Genomic DNA, 12,718 nt, shown 5'->3' with positions numbered 1-12,718 from the left:
TTTAGGGCTGTAGTCCTGGCTCACTTCCCCATGGAAGGCACCCAAACCCTGCTAGCTCTTAAAACTAAAGGTTCATGTGCTGCTATCAGAGAAGAAGTCATGCAGTCCTCTGGCAAAATCAAGTCTGTTCTTTTCCAAACAAAATTCTCCCATCTCCCTTTCTTCTCTGGTCACAAACTCCACTGACCTCATGGATCTGTTTTCTCCAATGTCTCCATGCATCCAGGTGGCCCAGGACATCTCCAGCTTCTGTACAGACCTTGGGAGGAAAGTATATAATATGCATCCCACCTAGAAACAGGGATGCTATTTGGAGAGCAAGAGCTTCTTCTCATCTTCCTTTGCCACAGATGTGGGGCGCTGACACTCATCCCTCCTTCAGACAACTGGAAACATGGAATAGGAGGGAATGTCCACTTCCAAGGGATGAGCAAAATGCCCTCAGAAACATGTCTGTAAACCTGTACTAAGTGGGAAAGGGGACATTTTACATTTTTAATAAGAACAACAAAAAAAAACATGTTTTATGTTTATAAATCCCAATTATTCCTACCTTCACTTTTTGCTCAACCAACCTGAAGAAGACCAAATTTGTGTCCCTTGAGTCCAAGGTGGGTCTTGGGTATATCACAAAAAAAGAAAAAAGAAAACATAGACTCTCTCTGGGGGTATGCATGGGTCTCCTCTTCGTTGAAGCTCTAGGGGACGGATTTTCTCCCGTTCCAGATTCTAGAAGTTTTTGTGCTGCTGTCTGAGATGAAAGTAGAGAATCAAAGACGCTATTTTTTATTGGTCCTCCACTCTAGTTACACATTAGTATAGCAGGGGAGATTTTTTAAAATACTAGTAGCACAGATTCCCAGGGAAATTAAATGAGAATCTCTAGAGGTAGAAAGAACCACTGCTTTAAAACTATTGAAATATTAATTCTCACCTCCAAGATATAAGTCATTGTGCTTTTCAGTAATCTCTATTTTAAAGGACAGTAGAGAAAAAGATATATATCTTTTTAGCAACTTAAGAAAAAAATTCGCCCCAAATCATCCTACCTGATCTATCAGCTCAGTCCTTTTCCTTCTAAGGAGATACCATTCTGATGGCTATATATTTACTCCTCCTCACCTTTCTTTCACAAGTATTTTTAAGGTATATGTAGTACATGTGTAACCCCAAGCTCTTAAATTGTACTGGTAGAAGGGCTGAGACTATAAAACTTAAGGTTATAAACATCCCAGGCCCCAGACAGGTGAATTTCTATCCTTCAACCAACCACCAAAGGAAGTTGCATGACTTTCCCAGCTCTGTATCCTTCCCCAACCCCCATCCTCAGCCCCCTTTATACACTGAATTGTATTCCTCCGAAATTACATATTGAAGTCTTAACTCCCAGTACCTTGAAATATGACTATATTTAGAGAAAAAGCCTTTAAATAGGTTAATCAAGATAAAATTGAGGTCACATGGAGAGTCCTAATCTAATATAACTGATGTCCTTATAAGAAGAAAGATTAGGACACAGAAAGAGAAAACATGGGCACACTGAGAAAGGACCATATGAAGACAAAGGAAGAAGACAGCCATCTACAAGCCAAGGAGAGAGGCCTCAGAATGAAATCAACCCTGCTGACACCTTGATCTTGGACTTCCAACCTCCAGAACTGTGAAAAAATAAATTTCCATTAAGCCTCCCAGTCTATAGCATTTTGCTATGATAGCCCTAGTGGACTAATACAGCCCCTAAGAATTAAATCTCTTTTCTCTTGTGTCTGCCCCTGCCACAGCCTCTCCTGCCTGCCAGCACTTGGTTCTCCATTAGGCTGTCTGGATAGGACTCAGGAGGAAATATAAAATCCAGATATTCTAGAGAGGCAAAACAGGATTTTTCTTCCCCAATTACCTGCTTCCATTCTTCCTTTCTGTATTCCTAGTGAGGAGTAGGACTAGTTAGGACAGTGTGAAGGGATATATTTTGTTGCCATAAAAATGCATAAGAATTATGCTACAACAGAGGTAGGAAACATGGACCTGGACAAAGCAGGAGACTCAACACCCAGAGAGGAAGGATAGGAAGCAAGAAGCCTGGGACCACTAGGAAGAGTTACATTAATGACAAGAACCAAAATCAAATTATGATTTTTAATTCCACCTTTCCTTTCAATAACCCACACTGAGAAAAGACTAACTAGACATCAACCAAACTTGGAAAATATTCCCATAATCTATCAAAAATATGAGAAATAATCAAACGTTTTAGTCAAAAGGAGGCATTTAGATTAGACTCATGAAGAATTTTCCTTTCACCTTCTTAATCATATACCAGTATTAGCCCTTTCCTTTCTCTGCAGGCAAGCTCAATTAAGGAAACCAATTTTCTGCCCACAGGTTGGAGGTCAGAGGCTGATATATGTAAAGGTAGTGAAATCTGATCGTTCCATATGCAGTGTCCCCAAGGGAAAATGATCTTCCAATAGCCACAGGATAATCTAGAAATTGAGACTCAGGTAAAACAGCTCAGGATGCATTAATGTTTAACTGTCAAAATACTGAAATAATAACTTTTCTCAAAACATAGACCAAAAAATTCTTCACTACATATCTAAATTTGGTGAATTTACTGAATGTCTCCATTTGAAGTATAATAGGTAAAACATTAGCTTATTTTTAAAGCCTAATGTCAAACAGGATAATTTCTTAAAGGAAGTCACAGGACCAGTTGGGAGACATAAAAGTAACATAATTATAAGCCCTTTAACATCCTCCTCCCAACTCTCATTTACACACTTGTTTTTCCAGCTCTATCTGACTTATAGGCATGACCTCCCTACTGCCATTTTCTTCCTGGATTGGGGTCAAAGGTCCCTTCCCCAAGGGGCAGATGAAAGATGGGTAATTCTTCTCTCTTTAACCTTCCTAGTTCCACACTGCTCAAATTCAGTGGATCATGTAACCATAGTTCCTCTCCTCAGTCTGCCAAATAAACCTAAACATCACTGTATCATCCATTCCTCATTCCATTTTTTGTTTTCCAAAAAAAAAAAAAAAAAGAAAGAAAGAAAACCAGTGCCCTTCACCTGCTTCCTGCTCCTAGCTTTGTCTTATTCTCAGAGGACTCTATTCTTCTTGGAAGAGACCTGATGGCTCTAACTTTTCCAGGATCTATCAAGCTTGGGCCCTGTGTGGGCCTCTAGAGAATTTATATCCCTTAGAACAAACATTAATGGGAATAAAGCAGGAAAGAAGTGGCTGTGGAAATCTGGAAGGGTGGCAAAGTGCTCATCACTGTTCTTGTTTCTTTCCTTATACAGACTTTTTAAAAAATTATTATAGAATTACTAAACCCCTATGTAAAAGTTGGCAGGAGGGTGGGTGGGTTCCTTGGATTCTGGCCATGTGATAAAGACTGTTCAGTGAGAGCGGGAGACACTTGTCAAACACAGAATAAATGTGTCTGAATAACATTTTCAGATAGTAATTCATGTGAGTCTTTTTCTCCCTGTATTTTCCCTTCTTGTTTTATACTTGTCAGACATCAGAGAGGTTGCTCTTTGTCTCAGAAGAGGTGAGTGGTAGGGTTGGAAGCTGAAAAGTACTGGAAGACATTCTGGCTTTTGTTTTGCAAAAGCTAAATCTTTACGATATGGGAATTTATGGAAGCAGAAGGGGAAACTTGAAGAACCATGAAAGGAGGAGGATTTCTCTCCATATTTACAAGAGATATTCCCAAGCTAAAGAAGGAAAATAGACTGTGGGTCCCAGAGTAGCAGCATCCAAACCAGTCTTCTAGCAGTAAGACCAGAATTTAGAACAACTGTATGAGGTATAGAAGAAGACAAACTCAGAAGCAAGCTCATAAAGATTCCTGAGTCGCAAACATGGTATTGTCACACTGGAAAATCACAGAATTGAGCACCTGAGATTTTAATCTACTTGTAAAAACTTACAAGTTAAATGTTCGCAGTTCCACTCATGCTAGCAGAAAACAAGAGTCTCCTGGGTCAGAGGCAAATGATGTTACTACTCCCAGCACAGCAGGCAGCATGATCTTCATGTTCATTGTTTTTACCTTGTCCCTCAAGTCCTACAGGGACTACACAAAACAGCATGAGCGAATGCTGCACATGCAGGGGGGTTGCATCACAGCTGAGGATTCTCAATTTTAGGAAGCCCCCATATGTTAAAGAGACTTCAAGAAAATCTGCCCAACCTTTGTCCTGGAAGATGACATTTCCTTTATTATAGTGTGCAGCAAACAAATCTCTCTGCTTTGGGAAGAGATCCCATCTCTGACTTCCAAAGCCGCTTGCTATATAAACATCCTTGAAAAGATCATCCATTAAAAAAGCTGTTAATTCGTCTGTTCACAAGACAGTAGAATTCAAAAACCATGATTAGTAGGGAATTGTCTCCCAACACTGTGTAGACAGGAACAATGGATGTCCCACCTGTGACCTGTGTGGTCTGATTATCAGTGATCAGAAAAGAGTCCCCTACCTTCACCCTGAACTAGACATGGGAACTATAGCATAACCCAGAACAGGGTGAGTAGCTATACTAAAAAACAGACAGATTAAGTGAAGTCTGAATACAGAATATTCAGTTCTCTTCCTTCGTCAGGTTACTACATTGACAGGTTTAGCCCCAAGCAGTATATTTGAGGATGACTCTCTGGAAAAAAAAAAAAGGATAATCCTAATAGAAAAGACCTTATATATGTGGGCATTCAATACATGTACATCATCTCTCCAAGAATGGCTATATCCTTGCCCAATAACCTTGCAGTGAGTGGCTGGTCCCACCCCTCTCCCTGACATAACTTCAAGTTTTATAGTACTCGATCTTAAAAAGAATAGGCAGCCAGGGATCATATCTCTGAGGAAAGTCTTTAAAATTCAAGAAAGAAATAGAAATAAATACATAGAAATTCAGAGGAAATTGACAATGAAGAGAAATCAAATACTTTTTTTTAAGTTACAGTTAAGTTTTCCACTTCAAAGATGGAACACACATACTTTTCCCTATCCCTTCCTCTAATACCACTAAAAGTCCTAGACATTATTATTACCCATCTGTTCTTGCACGTTGTCCACTTAGAGTCCTTAGCATATTAATCATAGTTGTCTTAAATTCTAGATCTGATCATTCTAAAATTTCTGCCATACCTGAGACTGATCCTGATGCTTACTCTGTCTCTTCAAACTCTGTGTTGTTTTGGCTTTTCGTCTGTTAGTATGCCTTGTAACCTTTTGTTGCAAACTAGACATGATGTACTAAGTAAAAGGAATCATAGTAAATAGGCCTTCCATGTGATGTTTTGTTTATCTGGCTAAGAATTAATGTTTTCTGAAGCTGTAAGTTTCAGAGGCTAAAATTTCCTCTGGTATCTTTGTTTCTGTAAGCCCCTGTTGTCTTTAGATTTCCTTAGAGATTTCCTCCTAAATAATATCTGAGATGTGCAGGTCATTCCATTGAAATTCCATTATTATACATTATTATTCTGTCTTATTGAAATGTAGTAAAGTATGGTTGGGGGGGGTGGAGAAGAGAAAGCATTATATAATCCTATGATTAGGTCTTAGACTTCTTCTTAGTGAGCCTGTCCCCTTAGGCTGGGACCTTCACAAATATTTCTCAGTTTTTTTTTTTTTTCTCCCCATGGTGAGACAGCAAGGTTACAAAAGGGCTGGAATTTGCTATTTCCCTTCCCTAATCTAGTGAAATAGTTTCTCTTGATGCAGGCCTTGTTAAGAACAGAATGCTCTAAGCATATTTCAAAATGGTTATTCCTCCTACTGAAGTATAAGGAATTTCTCCTATCTTGACTGTGAGAATGTGTTTGAGGTCCTAGAGGTAAAACTCACAAAAGTATGGGGAGCCCCTAAGCCTAGATCTGGAGTTTTAACTCTCAAATTTGTCCATACCGAGCCTCCAGGAATTCACTAATTATACTTTCAATTTTCTACCCTGGTATTGGTTCATGTAGAGATTTCTATTTGTGGGTACTTCTCTGGTTAATTGTGATTCTCTATATGCATCTGTATGCCTCTCTAATTAGGGGGCAGAAGTCTGCCCTGTGACCAAAATTCTCCGTGGGGATCTAAGAAGGGTTGTTAATTTTTAGTTCCACATTTTTTTGTTGTTATAAAGATTGGAGTAACCATTTCTAAGATCCTTGCATGGTGGATGCTGGACTGGAAACCAGAAACCCATTTTTTTGAACTGTTACCATTTCATACTCTCATTCCTTTAGAAATCAGCCCAACGGCTGATTTCAGGTCTAGGTACAGATTACACAGAGGTCTCAGAACAGCAAATCTAGTCTCTTCCCTTTAATGCAATCACTTCCTCCCTTAATGTCTCAGTATAACAAGAGAAAACAGGGAGGTGACAGAAGTCTACACCATAGTACCTTTAAAAATACCAAAATTGGTGACAAAAACCCTTTGCAAATACTGTAAACCATGCTCTAAGGAGAATCCCTAGAAGAAAAGAGACAGTAAGACATCCAATTAACCTGAAGAAAAACGTTCCTAAAACTGCTTTCAGGATGAAAGGGCTTTTTCAAATGTTTTTAGCTAAGAGCAAGAGTCAGATTGGGCTCCTGTGATTTTCAAAACTCTAATCCCTTTTTAGCTCTTAATTGCTTTGTACTTGGGGTGAATTAGGAAGTTTAATTTTCTGTCCATTGGGTCTAAAGTCAGAAAGAAACCCTCGTGATTCATTTTGGGTATCTCAATTCAAGTAAAACATAGAAGAAAATGGGTAATAACTTTTCAAAGCCAAATCTCAGGTTTGGTACATCTTCAGCTCTTTTGAGGAAGACCTACCAAGTTAGGGGAGTAGAAATAACACAAGCGCACTGCCTCTTACCATGAAACAAGGAAAAGAAAATACAAGAAAAAAAAAAAAAAAAGATACACGGTGTTTGTTTTCCCAAAGCAGCCCAGGTGGAGTTCCAGAAAGTTTCCCTGTTCCTCCTGTGGCCTTCTCACAGCTACCTGCCCTACGTGAGTAGAGGAAGGGGTCTCCTGTCTTTATTTTTTGTGATCTTATACCTTCTTAAGTCCAGGGGGATAATTCATTTCAAACACACACACACACACACACACACACACACACACATACACACCTTCCCATATCATAAACCTTACTTCTAATGATTCTAAAGACAAAATTTATTTTCCTCTTCTCTCTCCCCTGACTCATTCCCTGGCTTCCTGTCAGGTTCTCTTCATGGGAGAACTACAATTCCCGCCTAAACAGGGTTTTCTAGACTCTGTCCTCTAAGTGAACCCTTAAGGATAAGATTCTTAAACTCCACAGTGTCAGAAGGAAGGAAGGAAGGAAGGAAGGAAGGAAGGAAGGAAGGAAGGAAGGAAGGAAGGAAGGAAAAGAAAGAGCGAGCAATGAACTGCGCTGATTAGAATTTGTTCATAAGTTGGGGCGTGTGGGTGGCTCAGTCGGTTAAGCGTCTCACTCTTGGTTTTGGCTCGGGTCATGGTCTCACGGTTTGTGAGTTTGAGCCCCACATCAGGCTCTGTGCTGTCAGAGCCTCTCAAAATAGGTAAATAAACCTAAAAAAATAAAGTAAAATAAAAGAATTTGTTCAAAAGGGCATATGATGCCCCTCTCATAATTCACAGGGGTTGACAACCCAAATTAACAGTTAGAAGCCAGAACCAGTGAAATGTGGATTCAAAAAAGAAGTTGATGATTGAAGGTGGGTGATTATTCACAGAAAAATAGTGATAGTAACAGGAGTTTACTGGAATTTTCCCTGGAGGGCACCCCTTGAAAGACAAGTATCTGGAAACATTTTAACCAGCCCCAAGCTTTTGCTACTTTCAATTTGTGTGTGTGTGACTAAAGATTCATGAGTAAAAAAGGACTAGTAAAAGCCATACAGGGTAGAAGGTTGGTGGGAAATGAGGGAGGCTGGAGATCTATGAGAGGTGAGGGAGGAAGAAAAATAGGGGTTAGGAATCTCTTTTCTCCTTCTGATAACACGATTTTCAGACTCCTGAAGACTGTAAGTTTCCCTTCTTGGTCTCCCCTACCAGTCTCCCTCTTTCTGAGCCTGAGGTAGGAGCAGGGGTGGGCAGGTGGCAGGAGGTGGTACAACAGGGTCAGCAGGGTCTCCATGGGGACCTCAGTGCTCTGGCTGTCCTTTTCCCATGGTATCCAAGCGACCCCCTCCCACTCCTATCTCCTACATATCCCCTATCTCCCACCCTCCTTTCACCCTCAATGAAAAGAAACAAAGTGGGGCAATTAGTTTCCTCAGGAACAAAGGCATTAAAACCATTCCCCTTTTCCTCCTGAAGTCCTGTTTAGAATAAATATTTCTATTCCCTGTACTGATTTCCTTCCAGACCAGTAGAGAATCTCCACTACAAAATGGAAAAGATTATCATTAAACCCATTTGTTATTTCATCTCATGTGAGCTTCAAAATAATTCTAAGCTATAGGAAAGAAGGTTTCACCCTCTTTTTACAGAGAAAATGTGTCACCTGCCTATCATGAAACTCATTTCACTCTTCAAATATTAATTTTATTCACAATGCCCCCCTTTTTAAAATTGTTTTAATATTTATTTATTTTTGAGGGAGAGAGAGACAGAGCATGAACAGGGTCAGAGAGAGAGGGAGACACAGAATCTGAAGGAGGCTCCAGGCTCTGAGCTTCAGCACAGAGACTGACATGGGGCTCGAACTCATGAACCATGAGATCATGACCTGAGCCGAAGTCGCAAGCTTAACCGACTGAGCCACCCAGGCTCCCAACAACGCCCCATTTTTACAAGGAAAAAGAACTAATACAGAAATCACTCTAGTTAACATTGGATTCTACCTCAAACCTTTCTAGAAGCCACAAGTTATTGAAGATGTAAAGTAGATTTGATCATGAGTAAAATAGTTTAAAAGGGGCTCCCAGCTGGAGCACCTGCAGGAGAGGAGAAATGAGAATATATATTCCCAAACAGATGAGATAAACTGACAAGAACGTTCTGCCATTGAGAAAAACCTAGGTTGTAGGGAGTGCCTTTCCTTCTCCAACACAGTGACACCTCTCACAGCTATTATTATTTTCTGCTGAGACCTACAGAGAGACAAGCAGGAGGTCTCCCAGGCAGGATGTTTGGGGAAAGCAAATGAGGGCTTTTCAAGTGATGGGACTAAACCGGCTATCCTGAAAGTGCAAATCTGTGACTAAGTTCAGAAACGTGGCTGGCTGCCTAGATCACCAACTTCTAAGGGGCATTAAAACTCCCCAGAGAATAGTCCGAAATGGAAAAGTCTCCACCTGCCACATGGCCTCTTAGGGAGGATACTGGATATGGCAAACAAAACCCATCCCTTGGAGTAGGCACAGTGAGATCCCCAGAGGGTATGCTGGAGTGAAAGATGTGTGCTAGGGAAGGTGAGTGGAACTCCAGAGCTTTGTTTCTGAATTGTTCTGGATACATCCACGGCCAGAGCTGAATTGCCTGGGATAAGAAAGGAAAGTTTGAGCCCCATTCCTGTGTTTTGTCCTTCCCACATACAGCCCTGAAGAACTCAGCCTCCCTTCTAAACACACAATAAATTTTCTTAAAAATGTCCATTTGAAGGGGAACCAAATTAATAGCCTGGACTGCTCATGTGTCTTAGTGTCACCCTGATTAAAGAAATTACTGTTTGGGGAGAATCAGGCCCCAGTGTTCAATAGTCAGTATTTACAGAACACCTACTGTGTGCCAGGCACTGTTCCAAGTACCTGGAATACCTCAATGAACAAATAGACAAAAATCCTTGTCTTTGGGACTTATACTACAGTTTGGTGGAAGGAGACACAGAATGCATTTAAAATATGTTAAAATAAATTCCAAACTATGTTAACTAAAAAGAAGAAAAGTGCTACCACAATAGTAAAACTAGAACAGAGTAAGGAGGATGGGGTGTGTGGCAGGTAAGAGTATGTGTGCAAGTTTGCTTTTTGCACAGGACAGTCAAGAGAGACCTCCTTGAGAAGATGACATCTGAACAAAGACCCAAGAGAGGTGAAAAAGTGATCTGGTTGATTTATGGTTTAATGTAATTCTAATGGCCATGGTGAAAATAGGCTGTAGAGGAGGAAGGTAAAGCAAGGAAACCAATTAGGAGTCCTCTGTAACATTCTGGAGAGGGATGATGGTGGCTAGGAAGCAGGGTTCTGGCAACTAAGATGGTGAGAATTGACCAAATTATGGATTTAATTCTAAATGTAAAGACCACAAGATTTCTGACAGACTGGATATGTAGAAGGAAGGAGGGAAGGAAAAAAGGGAGGGAGGGAGGGAGACAGAAAGGGAGAGGGTTACCAGAGAGAGGGAGAGGGAGGAAAACTCAGGGTTAACTTTAAAGTTCATGGTCTGAGCTGGAAAGATGAAGTTGCCATTAACTGATATGGGGAAGACATCAGGAAGGCGAGTTTAAGGAGAAGATGAATAATTCCATTTGGGACATGTGGATTGGAGACATCAAGACAGTCAAGCAGAGATGCTGAGAAGGCAGTTAAAAGTCTTGAACTTAATGTGTTAGAACCAACTGTTGCATCTATCATTTTGCACTCTCAATCCAAAATATCTCTTGGCAGTCTTCTTTTTCTCAGGATATGGCAATTCTATTCAACAACCAATTGCTTGAGCCAGAAAACTTCGTCATCCAGGACTCCCTCTTTCTGTCACATCCCACACCCAATTACCAACAAATATTCTCAGTTCTAGTATTTTAAATGTATTCAGAATCTATTCATTTCTCACTCTCTTCATTATCACTGTCTCAGCCCAAACCATCATAATTTTTATCTATTAAAATTAATATTCCACTAAAAACAACATAAAATGAACTCATGGGCTAAACAGTAAATATGAAACCATCTCAAAAAGTATTTTTCCTAGGGCTCCTTGGTGGCTCAGTCAGTTGAGTGTCCAACTCTTGATTTCGGCTCAGGTCATGATCCCAGGGTCATGGGAGTGAGTTCCACATCAGGCTTTGTGTTGAGTATGGAGACTGCTTAAGATTCTCTCTCCTTGAAGCAACAGAAAGAGAAATCAAGGAATCAATCCCATTTACAATTGCACCAAAACCCACAAAATACCTAGGAATAAATCTAACCAAAGAGGTGAAAAATCTATACACTGAAAACTATAGAAAGCTTATGAAAGAAATTGAAGAAGACACAAAAAAATGGAAAAAGATTCCATGCTCCTGGAGAGGAAGAACAAATATTAAAATATTGATACTACCAAAAGCAATATACATACTCAATGCTATCAAAATAACACCAGCATTCTTCTCAGAGCTAGAACAAATAATCCTAAAATTTGAATGGAACCAGAAAAGAGCCCACATAGCCAAAGCAATCTTGAAAAAGAAAACCAAAGCAGGACGCATCACAATCCCAGACTTCAAGCTACATACTACAAAGCTGTAATCATCAAGACAGTATGGTAGTGGCACAAAAACAGACATTCAAACCAATGGAACAGAACAGAGAACCCAGAAATGGACCCACAAATGTATGGCCAACTAATCTTTGACAAAACAGGAAAGAAGATCCAATGGAATAAAGACAGTCTCTTCAGCAAGTGGTGCTGGGAAAACTGGACAGCGACATGCAGAAGAATGAACCTGGACCACTTTCTTACACCATACACAAAAATAAACTCAAAATGGATGAAAGACCTCAATTTAAGACAGGAAGCCATCAAAATCCTCGAGGAGAAAGCAGGCAAAAACCTCTTTTATCTTGGCCGCAGCAACTTCTTACTCAACATGTTTCCAGAGGCAAGGGAAAGAAAGCAAAAATGAACTATTGGGATCTTCTGCACAGCAAAGGAAACAATCAGCAAAACTAAAAGGCAACTGAAAGAATGGGAGAAGATACTTGCAAACGACATATCAGATAAAGAGTTAGTATCCAAAATCTATAAAGAACTGATCAAACTCAACACTCAAAAAACAAACAATCCAGTGAAGAAATGGGCAAAAGATATGAATAGACACTTCTCCAAAGAAGACATCCAGATGGCCAACCGACACCTGAAAAAATGCTCAACATCACTCATTATCAGGGAAATACAAATCAAAACCACAATGAGATACCACGTTACACCTGTCAGAATGGCTAACATTAAGAACTCAGGCAACAACAGATGTTAGCGAGGATGCAGAGAAAGAGGATATCTTTTGCATTGTTGGTGGGAATGCAAGCTGGTGCAGCCACTCTGGAAAACAGCATGGAGGTTCCTCAAAAAACTAAAAATAGAACTACCCTACGACCCAGCAATTGCACTACTAGGTATTTATCCAAGGGATACAGGTATGCTGTTTCAAAGGGACACATGCACCCCCATGTTTATAGTAGCACTACCAACAATAGTCAAAGTATGGAAAGAGCCCAAATGTCCATCAATGGATGAATGGATAAAGAAAATGCGGTATATATATATACAATGGAGTATTACTCAGCGACCAAAAAGAATGAAATCTTGCCATTTGCAACTACGTGGATGGAACTAGAGGGTATTATGCTAAGCGAAATTAGTCAGTCAGAGAAAGACAAATATCATATGACTTCACTCATATGAGGACTTTAAGACACAGAACAGATGAGCATAAGGGAAGGCAAGCAAAAATAATATAAAAGCAGGGAGGGGGACAAAACATAAGAGCCTCTTAAATACGGAGAACAAACAGA

At 40.0% G+C, this 12,718-nt stretch overlaps 1 long non-coding RNA gene across 1 annotated transcript in view; it reads right to left on the bottom strand.

The window, feature by feature from the left end:
* Positions 1-588: 588 nt before the first annotated feature.
* Positions 589-12,718, bottom strand: part of LOC109275344 (uncharacterized) — a 32,588-nt gene continuing 20,458 nt past the window's right edge. The window contains exon 3 of the long non-coding RNA XR_002084079.2: positions 589-751. This is a non-coding gene — a long non-coding RNA (uncharacterized LOC109275344). The remainder of the gene's footprint in view (positions 752-12,718) is intronic.

Source organism: Panthera pardus, unplaced genomic scaffold (assembly GCF_024362965.1).
Source record: "Panthera pardus isolate Hobbes unplaced genomic scaffold, ASM2436296v1 HiC_scaffold_13, whole genome shotgun sequence".
Classification (NCBI taxonomy): Eukaryota; Metazoa; Chordata; class Mammalia; order Carnivora; family Felidae; genus Panthera; species Panthera pardus.
This window is presented reverse-complemented; position numbering and strand designations above follow the sequence as displayed.